The sequence below is a fragment of the Pseudophryne corroboree genome, chromosome 10 (assembly GCF_028390025.1).
Source record: "Pseudophryne corroboree isolate aPseCor3 chromosome 10, aPseCor3.hap2, whole genome shotgun sequence".
Taxonomy (NCBI): Eukaryota; Metazoa; Chordata; class Amphibia; order Anura; family Myobatrachidae; genus Pseudophryne; species Pseudophryne corroboree.
In genome coordinates, this window is record NC_086453.1 from 379,559,603 (window position 1) to 379,576,770 (window position 17,168).

General features: G+C 45.4%; 1 protein-coding gene across 6 annotated transcripts in view; it reads right to left on the reverse strand.

Moving 5' to 3' along the window:
- GRAMD1B (GRAM domain containing 1B) overlaps window positions 1-17,168 on the reverse strand; it is a 662,311-nt gene that overhangs the window by 399,226 nt on the left and 245,917 nt on the right. The window lies entirely within an intron of this gene.

Sequence of the window (17,168 nt, forward strand, 5' to 3'; positions counted from 1 at the left end):
GTGGCGGCTATCTGATCGCAGCAGTACAAAAATCGCCTGCTAGCGATCAGGTCTGAATTACCCCTAGCATCCGGGGATAGCAGGGAGTCACTGCGCCCGCACGATTTTTGCAGGACAGCGCGGATATACTGGTATATATAGTGCACACACATTCCGCAGCGCCGTACAGAGATTAGTATTTTAGCTGCTGCCATACGGCATTGATCTGGCAGTGTACAGCATGGATTGCCAGAACACTGCCTGCAGCTATAAAGGTGACACAAGGTGGCACTGCATATACAGCGCCCCCGGCACAGCTGACTAACTGCAGGGAACGGGTCCAGACCAGGTGCCTGGAACAAACAGCTGCAGTTTATCCTGCCTCCTAATAATAATCTCTGTCTGTATACAGTATGTAGTAAGCGGTTTATCTCTGGGCCCAGCGCACCTGTGTGTGGTCAGAGAGACAGGGCCGGGGCTAGAGGGTGCTGGCAGGATTTCACATAAAGACACTGGCACTGCCACTTGCATGTGGAGAAGTGGAGCAACTCCCCAGCTTACCAATTCCCCAGGATCTAGTCAGTGACATCACTGATACCCAACATGCTTCAACCTGTGATGTCACTGATCCTGGCTGAATAGGCTAGTTACTGTACGCCTCCAATAGATTCCCTGTCACCCAGTATGCCCTTGAAAATATTCACAGGCAAAGGAAGGGAAATACTGAAAATAATCCAGATTTGTTTCTGCAATGCCGTTATCATGTGTCTAGCAGGCTGCGCGATGATACATCCCCGCAATGTGCAGTACATCGCATCAGAAGCAACAGCGCTGGATTCAACCGTAAGCCTGTTCCTGCAAATAATTTATCACTGCAACGGTTCTCCCATGTTATTAGTACCACTGATCCTAACACAGGATTACTGACAAAATCCCATTAAATATATATGTAATATACAATCCATTGAATTCAATATTGAGCTTTTCCTAATGATTTCATTAACCACAGAACTGTGGAAGGTGGGACACGTGCATTAGATGGGAGAGATACTGAAGGTGGGACACGTGCATTAGATGAGAGAGATACTGAAGGTGGGACACGTGCATTAGATGTGAGAGATACTGAAGGTGGGACACGTGCATTAGATGGGAGAGATACTGAAGGTGGGACACGTGCATTAGATGGGAGAGATACTGAAGGTGGGACACGTGCATTAGATGGGAGAGATACTGAAGGTGGGACACGTGCATTAGATGGGAGAGCTACTGAAGGTGGGACACGTGCATTAGATGAGAGAGATACTGAAGGTGGGACACGTGCATTGGATGGGAGAGATACTGAAGGTGGGACACGTGCATTGGATGGGAGAGATACTGAAGGTGGGACACGTGCATTAGATGGGAGAGATACTGAAGGTGGGACACGTGCATTAGATGGGAGAGATACTGAAGGTGGGACACAAGCATTAGATGGGAGAGCTACTGAAGGTGGGACATGTGCATTAGATGGGAGAGATACTAAAGGTGGGACATGTGCATTAGATGGGAGAGCTACTGAAGGTGGGACACGTGCATTAGATGGGAGAGCTACTGAAGGTGGGACACGTGCATTAGATGGGAGAGCTACTGAAGGTGGGACACGTGCATTAGATGGGAGAGCTACTGAAGGTGGGACACGTGCATTAGATGGGAGAGATACTGAAGGTGGGACACGTGCATTAGATGAGAGAGATACTGAAGGTGGGACACATGCATTAGATGGGAGAGCTACTGAAGGTGGGACACGTGCATTAGATGAGAGAGATACTGAAGGTGGGACACGTGCATTGGATGGGATAGATACTGAAGGTGGGACACGTGCATTGGGTGGGAGAGATACTGAAGGTGGGACACGTGCATTAGATGGGAGAGATACTGAAGGTGGGACACGTGCATCAGATGGGAGAGATACTGAAGGTGGGACACAAGCATTAGATGGGAGAGCTACTGAAGGTGGGACATGTGCATTAGATGGGAGAGATACTGAAGGTGGGACATGTGCATTAGATGGGAGAGCTACTGAAGGTGGGACACGTGCATTAGATGGGAGAGCTACTGAAGGTGGGACACGTGCATTAGATGGGAGAGCTACTGAAGGTGGGACATGTGCATTAGATGGGAGAGATACTGAAGGTGGGACATGTGCATTAGATGGGAGAGCTACTGAAGGTGGGACACGTGCATTAGATGAGAGAGCTACTGAAGGTGGGACATGTGCATTAGATGGGAGAGATACTGAAGGTGGGACACGTGCATTAGATGGGAGAGCTACTGAAGGTGGGACACGTGCATTAGATGGGAGAGATACTGAAGGTGGGACATGTGCATTAGATGGGAGAGATACTGAAGGTGGGACACGTGCATTAGATGGGAGAGCTACTGAAGGTGGGACATGTGCATTAGATGGGAGAGCTACTGAAGGTGGGACATGTGCATTAGATGGGAGAGCTACTGAAGGTGGGACACGTGCATTAGATGGGAGAGCTACTGTAGGTGGGACACGTGCATTGGATGAGAGAGCTACTGTAGGTGGGACACGTGTATTAGATGTCAGAGCTACTGAAGGTGGGACATGTGCATTAGATGGGAGAGCTACTGAAGGTGGGACACGTGCATTAGATGGGAGAGATACTGAAGGTGGGACACGTGCATTAGATGGGAGAGATACTGAAGGTGGGACATGTGCATTAGATGGGAGAGATACTGAAGGTGGGACACGTGCATTAGATGTCAGAGCTACTGAAGGTGGGACACGTGCATTAGATGAGAGAGCTACTGAAGGTGGGACATGTGCATTAGATGGGAGAGATACTGAAGGTGGGACACGTGCATTAGATGGGAGAGATACTGAAGGTGGGACACGTGCATTAGATGGGAGAGATACTGAAGGTGGGACATGTGCATTAGATGGGAGAGATACTGAAGGTGGGACACGTGCATTAGATGTGAGAGATACTGAAGGTGGGACATGTGCATTAGATGGGAGAGATACTGAAGGTGGGACACGTTCAAGTTCAAGTTTATTGTCATCAGCCAAAACAAATTGACAGACGAAATTACATTGTACAAGGCATCAAATAGTAGCAAGCGAGAACATAAAACAAACATAAAAATAAATCATTCGTTTAACATACGTACAGCAGATGGGATAAAACTAACCCTAAACCGGTTGGTACGAGCCATCAGAGAACGAAATCTCTTTAGTGACGGAAGTTTTACAAAAAGCATATTAAAAGGATGAGCACTATCTAGTAAAATACACCTGGCTTTGCTTAAAACCCTACTCCTATACAAATCATCAAAGCTAGGCAGTGGTGAACCAATAATTTTACTAGCCGATTTCCTTATCCTCTCTAATGCCCATCGATCTTTTAGAGTACAACCGCCATACCATGCCACGATCCCATAACTAAGAATGCTCTCTATCGAGCACCTATAAAAATTTAACATGGTCTGAGCACCAACACGTGCATTAGATGGGAGAGATACTGAAGGTGGGACATGTGCATTAGATGGGAGAGCTACTGAAGGTGGGACACGTGCATTAGATGGGAGAGATACTGAAGGTGGGACACGTGCATTAGATGTGAGAGCTACTGAAAGTGGGACACGTGCATTAGATGTGAGAGCTACTGAAGGTGGGACACGTGCATTAGATGAGAGAGCTACTGAAGGTGGGACACGTGTATTAGATGGGAGAGATACTGAAGGTGGGACACGTGCATTAGATGGGAGAGATAGTGAAGGTGGGACATGTGCATTAGATGGGAGAGATACTGAAGGTGGGACACGTGCATTAGATGGGAGAGATACTGAAGGTGGGACACGTGCATTAGATGAGAGAGCTACTGAAGGTGGGACATGTGCATTAGATGGGAGAGCTACTGAAGGTGGGACACGTGCATTAGATGGGAGAGCTACTGAAGGTGGGACACGTGCATTAGATGAGAGAGCTACTGAAGGTGGGACATGTGCATTAGATGGGAGAGCTACTGAAGGTGGGACACGTGCATTAGATGGGAGAGATACTGAAGGTGGGACACGTGCATTAGATGGGAGAGATACTGAAGGTGGGACATGTGCATTAGATGGGAGAGATACTGAAGGTGGGACATGTGCATTAGAAGGGAGAGATACTGAAGGTGGGACATGTGCATTAGAAGGGAGAGATACTGAAGGTGGGACACGTGCATTAGATGTCAGAGCTACTGAAGGTGGGACACGTGCATTAGTTGGGAGAGCTACTGAAGGTGGGACACGTGCATTAGATGGAAGAGATACTGAAGGTGGGACACGTGCATTAGATGGGAGAGCTACTGAAGGTGGGACACGTGCATTAGATGGGAGAGCTACTGTAGGTGGGACACGTGCATTGGATGAGAGAGCTACTGAAGGTGGGACATGTGCATTAGATGGGAGAGCTACTGAAGGTGGGACACGTGCATTAGATGAGAGAGCTACTGAAGGTGGGACATGTGCATTAGATGGGAGAGCTACTGAAGGTGGGACACGTGCATTAGATGGGAGAGATACTGAAGGTGGGACACGTGCATTAGATGGGAGAGATACTGAAGGTGGGACATGTGCATTAGATGGGAGAGATACTGAAGGTGGGACACGTGCATTAGATGGGAGAGATACTGAAGGTGGGACACGTGCATTAGATGGAAGAGATACTGAAGGTGGGACACGTGCATTAGATGGGAGAGCTACTGTAGGTGGGACACGTGCATTGGATGAGAGAGCTACTGAAGGTGGGACACGTGTATTAGATGTCAGAGCTACTGAAGGTGGGACAAGTGCATTAGTTGGGAGAGCTACTGAAGGTGGGACACGTGCATTAGATGGAAGAGATACTGAAGGTGGGACACGTGCATTAGATGGGAGAGCTACTGAAGGTGGGACACGTGCATTAGATGGGAGAGCTACTGTAGGTGGGACACGTGCATTGGATGAGAGAGCTACTGAAGGTGGGACACGTGTATTAGATGTCAGAGCTACTGAAGGTGGGACATGTGCATTAGATGGGAGAGCTACTGAAGGTGGGACACGTGCATTAGATGGGAGAGCTACTGAAGGTGGGACACGTGCATTGGATGAGAGAGCTACTGAAGGTGGGACATGTGCATTAGATGGGAGAGATACTGAAGGTGGGACACGTGCATTAGATGGGAGAGCTACTGAAGGTGGGACACGTGCATTAGATGGGAGAGCTACTGTAGGTGGGACACGTGCATTGGATGAGAGAGCTACTGAAGGTGGGACACGTGCATTAGATGTGAGAGCTACTGAAGGTGGGACACGTGCATTAGATGGGAGAGCTACTGAAGGTGGGACACGTGCATTAGATGGGAGAGCTACTGAAGGTGGGACACGTGCATTAGATGAGAGAGCTACTGAAGGTGGGACATGTGCATTAGATGGGAGAGATACTGAAGGTGGGACACGTGCATTAGATGGGAGAGCTACTGAAGGTGGGACACGTGCATTAGATGGGAGAGCTACTGTAGGTGGGACACGTGCATTGGATGAGAGAGCTACTGAAGGTGGGACACGTGTATTAGATGTCAGAGCTACTGAAGGTGGGACATGTGCATTAGATGGGAGAGCTACTGAAGGTGGGACACGTGCATTAGATGGGAGAGCTACTGAAGGTGGGACACGTGCATTAGATGAGAGAGCTACTGAAGGTGGGACATGTGCATTAGATGGGAGAGATACTGAAGGTGGGACACGTGCATTAGATGGGAGAGATACTGAAGGTGGGACACGTGCATTAGATGGGAGAGATACTGAAGGTGGGACACGTGCATTAGATGGGAGAGATACTGAAGGTGGGACACGTGCATTAGATGGGAGAGATACTGAAGGTGGGACACGTGCATTAGATGGGAGAGATACTGAAGGTGGGACACGTGCATTAGATGGGAGAGATACTGAAGGTGGGACACGTGCATTAGATGGGAGAGACACTGAAGGTGGGACACGTGCATTAGATGGGAGAGACACTGAAGGTGGGACACATGCATTAGTTGGGAGAGCTACTGAAGGTGGGACACGTGCATTAGATGGAAGAGATACTGAAGGTGGGACACGTGCATTAGATGGGAGAGCTACTGAAGGTGGGACACGTGCATTAGATGGGAGAGCTACTGTAGGTGGGACACGTGCATTGGATGAGAGAGCTACTGAAGGTGGGACACGTGTATTAGATGTCAGAGCTACTGAAGGTGGGACATGTGCATTAGATGTGAGAGCTGCTGAAGGTGGGACATGTGCATTAGATGAGAGAGCTACTGAAGGTGGGACACGTGTATTAGATGTCAGAGCTACTGAAGGTGGGACATGTGCATTAGATGTGAGAGCTGCTGAAGGTGGGACATGTGCATTAGATGTGAGAGCTGCTGAAGGTGGGACATGTGCATTAGATGTGAGAGCTGCTGAAGGTGGGACATGTGCATTAGATGGGAGAGCTACTGAAGGTGGGACACGTGCATTAGATGGGAGAGCTACAGAAGGTGGGACACGTGCATTAGATGAGAGAGCTACTGAAGGTGGGACATGTGCATTAGATGAGAGAGCTACTGAAGGTGGGACATGTGCATTAGATGTGAGAGCTACTGAAGGTGGGACATGTGCATTAGATGTGAGTACTACAGAAGGTGGGACACGTGCATTAGATGAGAGAGCTACTGAAGGTGGGACATGTGCATTAGAGGAGAGAGCTACTGAAGGTGGGACATGTGCATTAGAGGAGAGAGCTACTGAAGGTGGGACACGCGTATTGGATGTGAGGGCTACTGAAGGTGGGAAACTTGCATCAGATGTGAGTACTACTGAAGGTGGGACACACGTATTGGATGTGAGAGCTACTGAAGGTGGGACACGATCACTGCACTTTCATTGTCCTGCTCCTACTTGCCACACTGGACCACCCACATCTGTTCTCTACAACTAGAGCTGGGTACACACGAGTTACGGCCATTTGTTCCAACATCGGAACAAATGCCTGTCAGCCCAGATTGTGTGTACACACTGGAGCGATGTTAATGAAGGACGTAACGATCATGTTCCGTCCTTCCTAAGCATACTACAAGACTCTAGCGATATTGGGGGTCATTCCGAGTTGATCGCTAGCTGCCGTTGTTCGCAGCGCAGCGATCAGTGAAAAAAACGGCTAATCTGCGCATGCGTATGCATCGCAATGCGCACGCGCGACGTACGGGTACAAAGAGCATTGTGGTTTTGCACAGATTCTAGCGAAGCTTTCAGTCGCATGGCCGAACGCAGGAAGATTGACATGAAGTGGGTGTCAACCGACCGTTTTCAGGGAGTGCTTAGGAAAAACGCAGGCATGTCGGGAAAAACGCAGGCGTGGCTGGGCGAACGTGTGACGTCAAAAGCCGTCCCTTCATCGTTAGAATCAACACACACGAAGAGTAAGTCCAGGGCTGGTCTTGTTTTGCACAAAAAGATTTTGCAGGCGCTCTGCTGCACAGGCGTTCACACTTCTGCAAAGCGAAAATACACTCCCCGGTGGGCGGCGACAATGCGTTTGCACGGCTGCTAAAAGTAGCTAGCGAGCGATCAACTTGGAATGACCCCCATTGTCAGGTTTGATGTGCAGTACATCAAACCAAGCATCCGTCATTAGCAACATCTGTAACGAGCATATTGGGCATACGTACTGAGCAATATATCGGATATGTCATTCAGATTCAGCATATTGGGCTGACATAGCTCCAGTGTGTACCCAGCTTTAGACTTATAGAACTACAGATTACGCTGTATGTGGTAGGTGTGCGTGTGTACCTCTCTGAAACCACTGTCAGCATTTTTGAATCTAACCTCTTCTGCCTATTCTGCAAATGTTCCTGTGCTTGGCCAACTGTCAACATTATTCTCATCTCATTTTGAGACTGCAGATCTCTACATTCTCCTCTAACCCTCTTACCTACCCCTACCCCACAGTTGTCACACCTAAGAATAAAACATCTGCAGGTGGAAGGCTGCCACGCTATATGTGATCTCAATATGCACCTTCCCGTGTATAACAAGCCTTTTTTGCCTCTACCCAAAATCACATTTGTACTCCGAAGAGGATGACCTCGCTTCTATAACCAGAAGGGATGTTCTATCTTTACTATAGGAGATAAAAGCAATCAAAGCCATAAATACAAGTTGTTATTCAACGCTGAGGGTCAACATTGATGAATTGGGCCACCAACCATACCAGGCAGAGCATCAACTGCACAAATTGCTCATATTGTACCAAGCTGCCGAAACCAGTTATCAGTGTTGGCAGAGTGTACTGGGCTATCTGGTGCAGTGACGTCAGTAAACAGTAAACAGTAATGCAGGTTTATTTAGTGTACACTGGTGACTCAGATGTAACACTGATAGCGGTAATCAGGAGCCCATATATCACACAAGGTAACAGCATTAGGTAGTGGTACTTATCAGGAGATGCCTGTGGTGGTAATGCATGGAGGACTGCACAGCCATGCAGTCTGACTCCCACTGTAGAGAAGATGATGCATGGACTGGAAACGCTGTATCTGTAGCTGAGATCCATTCCCAGTCTCAGCTCTGCACACTTGTACACCAGGACTCTGTCTCTCAGTCTCTGTGTGTGTCACGCTCTCCTCACTCACTCTCTGAGGAGGAGGAAACAGGAACATACATCATATGACTGCGCCTCAGAGTGACTCCTGGTACTAGAGGTCTAACACTAGGGGGTGCACCCATATATTGATACATAGGAGACAGGTACAGAGCGCACCATATCCTAGTACTCCACCTCGCTCAAGACTGTCTCCGGTCACAAGTTTAAAGAACATGACATTTTATCAAACAAATCAATAAAGTCACACCTGTAACCGAAAACATAACGTGAAGCAAAAATAGTAAGAATAAATCAACATTAACCATATTCTAGTACACATTCCATCAGGAATGCAAGTAGCAAGTGTGATGACAGTCCTTTTGCCAACATGTCAGCAATATTTTCTTCACTTGCAACATATTCCACATTGACAGACTTGTTTTCCACCAACTCATGAGTGAAATTATGTCTTATAGCAATGTGCTTAGACCGTCCATGATGCTGTGTGCTACAAGAAGGATCAATTGCTCCCTTGTTATCACACTTTATGTTGATGATCTCACTGTGGTAAGGAAGACCTAATTCGCATAAAGTCTCTCTTATCCAAAGCGCTTCTATTGAAGTTTCTGTGAGCGACATGTACTCCGCCTCTGTTGTAAAAAGAGCAACTGTGGGTTGTTTCCTACTTGCCCAGCTTACAGCTGCGCCTGCCAGTGCAAACAGGTATCCAGTATAAGAATTTCTATCATCCTCATCTGATCCCCAGTCGGCATCACAGAATACGTTTAAGCTGGTACTATAGCTGATGAACTTATAAATTTCAGCTTTAGTGAACTTGTACCTTTGAGGTACCTTAGTATTCTCTTTACTGCAATCCAGTGTTGTCTCCCAGGATTATTTGCGAATTGGCTTTCCCAACTCACTGCATGTGTGATGTCTGGACATGTCCCAATGCTTGCATACATAAAACTACCAATGGCATTTTGCTAATGGATTTCTTGCATTTCTTCTATCTCCCTTTTGCTGCTTGGTGACATGGTCTTGACCAACTATGTACTTTTGTCAACGGGAGTACTTACTGATTTTGCACCTGTCTTAACGTACTGGAAATTATTGCCTCAATGTATGTTTGTTGGTCAATTGTAACAGTTCCCTCTTGCAGGTTTTGTACAATTTTCATAACTAATAGATGATGTGCAGGACCTAGATCTTTCAACTTGAATCTTTGTTTAAGCTGGTGCTTGACATCAGTGATGTGATCTTCTTGACCTGCCAAAAATAAATCATCCACATAGACAGCTACGATGGACAACTTTTCTTTGATGGTTTTGTGGTGTAGGCAGTGATCAGTCTCTGACCTAACAAAGTTCATTTCTAGTAACGCTGCATCCAACTTTACATAGCAATGACCACTTTGCTTGAGGCCGTATAGCGACTTCTTTGAGAGACAAACTTTCCCAGTTTGTAATATGTCCATATCATAGTGTTCAGGTGGTTCCATATAAATTTCCTCAATCAATTCTCCATTAAGGAATGCGAATGAAAGTCTAGTTGATACAACAGTAGATCATGTAGTGTAGCAACAGCAATCACGAACCTTAAGGTGCTATACCTTGCAACTGGTGAGTAGATCTCTCCGCAATCGATTCCATACTTCTGGGTATATCCCTTGGCAACAAGGCAGGCTTTGTAACAAGCTATTGTCCCATCTGCGTTCAACTTCTTGCAGAAAACCCACTTGTTCTTAATCGTTTTACGATCGTTTGGTCTATCAACCATAGTCCATGTACTGTTATCATTTAGTGCTGACAGTTCTATATCAATTGAGGACTTCCACTCTGTCCAATAACTGCTTAACTTTGCTTCCTGTATGTTTTGAGGTTCACAGAAAGCTATGTTTGCATACTTCTCACTGTATTTCTTGGCTGGTACACCTTTGTTGCTCCTCATGGAACTTCTGTTTCCTGACTTCTCAGATTCAGACACGTTTTCTGCTGCCTGTACATCCAATTATACATGTTCTTGTTGCTCCACTGCTCCAGTTAGTGGTGCTATCTCGTAGAATACCACATCTCTGGATTTAAGAAAACGTTCACTTGTAACATCCCAAAGTCTGTATCCTTTGCTTTCGTAGCAGTATCCTAGCATTATACATTCTATGGATTTTGGATCTAGCTTTCTTCTTTTCTCCTTTGGTATATGTACAAAAGCTTTGCTCCCGAAGACACGAAGATGACTGATACTTGGCTTTTCTCTGGACCACGCCTCCAGTGGCGTTTTACCTTTGATAGCGATTCTTTAGGCATACTGCAGTAGATACTGCTTCTGCCCAAAACTTCTTTTCTCCAGGCCAGCATCACTTAACATAGTCTGTGCTCTCTCAACAATTGCGCGGTTTGCCTGCTCACTCACGCCATTTTGTTCCGGTGTGTAGGCAATTGTTAGCGGATGCTTTATGCCATATTTCCTAAGGAATGCGGCTAAGAATTGGTTATCCTACACTCCACCGTTGTCGGATCTCAGGATCTTTAATTTCAGACCTGTCTGATTCTCCACTAGGTTTTTGTACTCCACAATTTTGTTGACAACGTCACTGTTCTCCTTAAGAAAGTACACGTGTGTCATTCTTGTGGCGTCATCAATAAGAGTCATGAAATCCCTGTAGCCACTGATTGATTCTTCCTCCATTGGACCACACACGTCTGTGTGCACTAGAGCTAGCGGTGTCTCTGCTCTATTAACTGACTTTGGAAATGGGTTGCAAGTTTGCTTGCCTTTTATGCAACTCTCACACATGGGTCTTTCAGCGTTGCTCACGGTGATCCCTGTTACCATTCCATCTAACAGTTTCTGGACGATGTCATAACCCAGATGACCCAAACGTTTGTGCCACAGCTCCACAAACTGTTTAACCTCAGTAGCCATCATTGCAGAACACTCCTCAGTGTCCAGGACATATAGTTGGTTGCACCGGGTTGCTGAAGCAATAACAGTCCCTCTTTTATTCTGCACCATACACTTTCCCCTTCTGAAATTGGACTTTGTAGCCTTTTTTCTCTAGGACGCTGATAGCAATGAGATTACTTCCTAAATCAGGCACGTACAACACATCTTGGATATCTGTAACAACTGTCTCACCTCCAATTCTTAAACATACTGTGACTGTCCCAGCTAGTAATGCAGTAAGGGCCTTATTTCCAATCCCTGTAACTGTGGTGGGAACACACAGTGTTAAAGAATTGAACCAATGCTTATTACAACTGAAATGTCTAGTGGCCCCCGAGTCCATGTACCAGCAATCCTTCCTGTGACTGTCTGCTACATTCAGTGCTGACTCGTTTGGCTTGTCATGCTGCCTCTGCACACCACTGGAATTTCTCATCTTGCAATCTGAAGCTTTATGTCCTATCTTGTGACATACAAAACACTTGAATTTGTGCTTTCTGGACTTTGTGCCCTTTGTGATCAAGGCAGAACCCTCAGCTATGGTCTCGACAGGAATACGTTCTTGGAACTGCAGCAACTTGGCTCTTACATTCTCCGTTGTCAGCTTAGTATCGTTTGACTCTAACGCAACCACCAAAAAATCTAATTCTGGCAACAGATTCTGTAACATAGCCATTGCGACTTCTTCCTCGTCCACATGTGCCAACACAGATGCAAACTGCTATCGACAATAACTTATCAATGTAATCGTTCATGTCCTTGCAGGCACTCAGTTTCATTCCATATAGCATGCGTCTTAAACTTATCCTTCTCATTAGTCCTTTATCTTCATATGCATTTTGCAGGGCCATCCACATGTCCTTAGCTGACACTTTCCCACTGACTACTGAATAGACATGCTGCTCCACAGCTAAACCTATCGTCCCGATGGCTCTGTCTAAGTTATCTGGGTTTGGACCTGCGCCCGGGTCTATAGTAACCTTCCACAATTTTTCCCACTTAAGCTGCATCTCCATGGCAAACTTCAATGTAGCATCGTTCTCAAAACCTTTCAGCTTAGCAAAGTTCATGCTGTGTCCTTTGCTATACATCCTTTCTGCACTTGTATAAAATGTCACTTTAAACTGTGTCACTGTGAGTATTCAACAGCACTCAGGGGGTTAATCTTCAAGTACACGCGGATCTGGGTGCATGACTGGGCCCATAACCTGTGGGCAGAGTGTATCTGGTGCAGTGACGTCAGTCCACACACTTAGTGACTTAAACCGTAATGCAGGTTTATTTAGTGTACACAGGTGACTCAGATGTAACACTGATAGCGGTAATAAGGAGCCCATATATCACACAAGGTAACAGCATTAGGTAGCGGTACTTATCAGGAGATGTCTGTGGTGGTAAAGCATGGAGGACTGCACAGCCGTGCAGTCTGACTCCCACTGTAGAGTAGATGATGCATGCATGGGAAACTGTGAGTCTCTGTAGCTGAGATCCATTCCCAGCCTCAGCTCTGCACACTTGTACACCAGGACTCTGTCTCTCAGTCTCTCTGCGTGTCACACTCTCCTCACTCACTCTCCGAGATGGAGGAACAGGAACTACATCATATAACTCCGCCTCCAAGTGACTCCTGGCACTAGGGGTCTAACACTAAGGGATGCACCCATAGACTTGTACACAGAAGGAGACAGGTACAAAGCGCACTATATCCTAAAAATCAGAAGGTCTGTCATGATATTGCAAAACTGCAGAACAGTTAGAGTTAGAGCATGAGGAACAATCATTGCAACTGAAAAAGTTTAATTCCCTTAAATGAACCTTTGCCTCAGATGACTGTATATGCATTTATTCTACGACAACTGAGGCCAACCTTCTTCTGAGCAGAGGACAACTCCCACCCCTGTAACATCATCCATAGAGTCTATTATTACACTGCTACAGAGGTTGTTCTCATGGAAACACAGAAGACTCAGCCTATCACGTTTGAAGACAATATGTTCCAGATCTTTTAGGGCAGTACTGATGGTGTAATGGTTAGCATTACTGCCTCACAGCACTGAGGTCATGGGATCGATTCCCAGCATGGCCCTAACTGTGCGGAGTTTGTATATTCTCCCCGTACTTGTGTGGGTTTCCTCCGGGTACTCAGGTTTCCTCCCACAATCCCCCCCCCCCCCCAAAAAAAAAAAATACTGGTAGGTTAATTGGCTCCCAACAAAAAACAAAAACAAAACCCTAGCGTGAATGTGTGTACATGTGATAGGGAATATAGATTGTAAGCTCCACTGGGGCAGGGACTGATGTGAATGAGCAAAAATATTCTCTGTAAAGCGCTGCAGAATATGTATGCGCTATATAAATAACTTGGAATAAATAAAAAAACACATCTTTTGGGATTTACCTCCTTTTACCCTAGCCAAGTGCAGCAACGGCAAAGTTGTCAACACTCTTCTGTGACAACAAAATATAACATACAGATTGGGATTTCCCTTCTGTATCCTGATCTAGTTTCCAAAAAAGTTGCTGACTCCAACAACCCAGCAGATGCCCAGGCCCGTCTTCCAGACCTTTTGACTTTAGCTGCGGTGAGTGCATCTGTTTCAGATTCTTCATAAGAAACCTTATCGAATTCAGGGACTCCTCACCGAGTGCTAGGACCAAATGGACCAATGCAGAGTATGTTTCCCAGTGTCGATCCCTGATGCTGTGGCCTCAGAGTTCTGCAGTCCACATGGTGGACCTCCCATACCTGGACATGGTAAATGCCTTCTTAGAATTCAGCTTGGCAGAATCCATTCTAAAATAACCCTGGATTTTTCTACTCTGCAAACCCCCTGAAAATCTTACTGGCTGGACAATCTCGATAATAATGGCCAATCCTATTCCTCCTTCTTCTAATACGCTTGATAACTTTACCTGGCATGTTGCAGCCTGGGAACAAATCATCTACTACCTCCATGACATAACATTTTTGGGAAGATCTGTATCCATTTGGCCATTTTGAGAGGGCTAAAAAACTAGAAAACGTTCAAACTTCTCCATATCATCCACCCACGAGACTCAATGTTCCTTCTGCCATGTCTTACATCTAGGGACATAATGGTAATAACGTATTTGCTCCCTTTAAGAAGTGTGCCACCATTTTCTGGGCCTACTTATAGACAGCACTCCCCCCCCCCCCCCCCCCCAACAAGCTTAATGAGAGCATAAGTATATACGGATTTGTTTTGTCTTATTTACTACTTCTGTCATACTTACACATGATCTAATAACACATGTAAGAATCAGAATGTCACATGTGGACCAGTAACATATCTAAGAATCAGAATGTCACATGTGGACCAGTAACGTATCTAAGAATCAGAATGTCACATGTGGACCAGTAACGTCGCTGAGAATCAGAATGTCACATGTGGACCAGTAACGTCGCTGAGAATCAGAATGTCACATGTGGACCAGTAACGTCACTAAGAATCAGAATGTCACATGTGGACCAGTAACGTCACTAAGAATCAGAATGTCACATGTGGACCAGTAACGTATCTAAGAATCAGAAAGTCACATCTAGCCCAGTAACGTATCTAAGAATCAGAAAGTCACATGTGGACCAGTAACGTATCTAAGAATCAGAAAGTCACATGTGGACCAGTAACGTATCTAAGAATCAGAAAGTCACATGTGGACCAGTAACGTATCTAAGAATCAGAATGTCACATGTGGACCAGTAACGTCACTAAGAATCAGAATGTCACATGTGGACCAGTAACGTATCTAAGAATCAGAATGTCACATGTGGACCAGTAACGTATCTAAGAATCAGAATGTCACATGTGGACCAGTAACGTATCTAAGAATCAGAATGTCACATGTTGACCAGTAACGTATCTAAGAATCAGAAAGTCACATCTAGCCCAGTAACGTATCTAAGAATCAGAAAGTCACATGTGGACCAGTAACGTATCTAAGAATCAGAAAGTCACATGTGGACCAGTAACGTATCTAAGAATCAGAAAGTCACATGTGGACCAGTAACGTATCTAAGAATCAGAATGTCACATGTGGACCAGTAACGTCACTAAGAATCAGAATGTCACATGTGGACCAGTAACGTCACTAAGAATCAGAATGTCACATGTGGACCAGTAACGTATCTAAGAATCAGAATGTCACATGTGGACCAGTAACGTATCTAAGAATCAGAATGTCACATGTGGACCAGTAACGTATCTAAGAATCAGAATGTCACATGTGGACCAGTAACGTATCTAAGAATCAGAATGTCACATGTGGACCAGTAACGTATCTAAGAATCAGAAAGTCACATCTAGCCCAGTAACGTATCTAAGAATCAGAAAGTCACATATGGATCAGTAACGTATCTAAGAATCAGAATGTCACATGTGGACCAGTAAAGTACAGTATCTAAGAATTCTGAATGTCACATGTGGACCAGTAACGTTGCTGAGAATCAGAATGTCACATGTGGACCAGTAACGTCGCTGAGAATCAGAATGTCACATGTGGACCAGTAACGTCACTAAGAATCAGAATGTCACATGTGGACCAGTAACGTATCTAAGAATCAGAAAGTCACATGTGGACCAGTAACGTATCTAAGAATCAGAATGTCACATGTGGACCAGTAACGTATCTAAGAATCAGAATGTCACATGTGGACCAGTAACGTATCTAAGAATCAGAATGTCACATGTGGAACTGTAACGTATCTAAGAATCAGAATGTCACATGTGGAACTGTAACGTATCTAAGAATCAGAAAGTCACATGTGGACCAGTAACGTATCTAAGAATTAGAATGACACATGTGGACCAGTAACGTATCTAAGAATCAGAATGTCACATGTGGAACTGTAACGTATCTAAGAATCAGAATGTCACATGTGGACCAGTAACGTACAGTATCTAAGAATTCTGAATGTCACATGTGGACCAGTAACGTCGCTGAGAATCACAATGTCACATGTGGACCAGTAACGTCACTAAGAATCAGAATGTCACATGTGGACCAGTAACGTATCTAAGAATCAGAAAGTCACATGTGGACCAGTAACGTATCTAAGAATCAGAATGTCACATGTGGACCAGTAACGTATCTAAGAATCAGAATGTCACATGTGGAACTGTAACGTATCTAAGAATCAGAATGTCACATGTGGACCAGTAACGTACAGTATCTAAGAATTCTGAATGTCACATGTGGACCAGTAACGTCGCTGAGAATCACAATGTCACATGTGGACCAGTAACGTCACTAAGAATTAGAATGTCACATGTGGACCAGTAACGTATCTAAGAATCAGAAAGTCACATGTGGACCAGTAACGTATCTAAGAATCAGAAAGTCACATGTGGACCAGTAACGTATCTAAGAATCAGAATGTCACATGTGGACCAGTAACGTATCTAAGAATTAGAATGTCACATGTGGACCAGTAACGTATCTAAGAATCAGAATGTCACATGTGGACCAGTAACGTCACTAAGAATCAGAATGCCACATGTGGACCAGTAACGTCACTAAGAATCAGAATGTCACAGGTGGACCAGTAACGTATCTAAGAATCAGAATGTCACATGTGGAC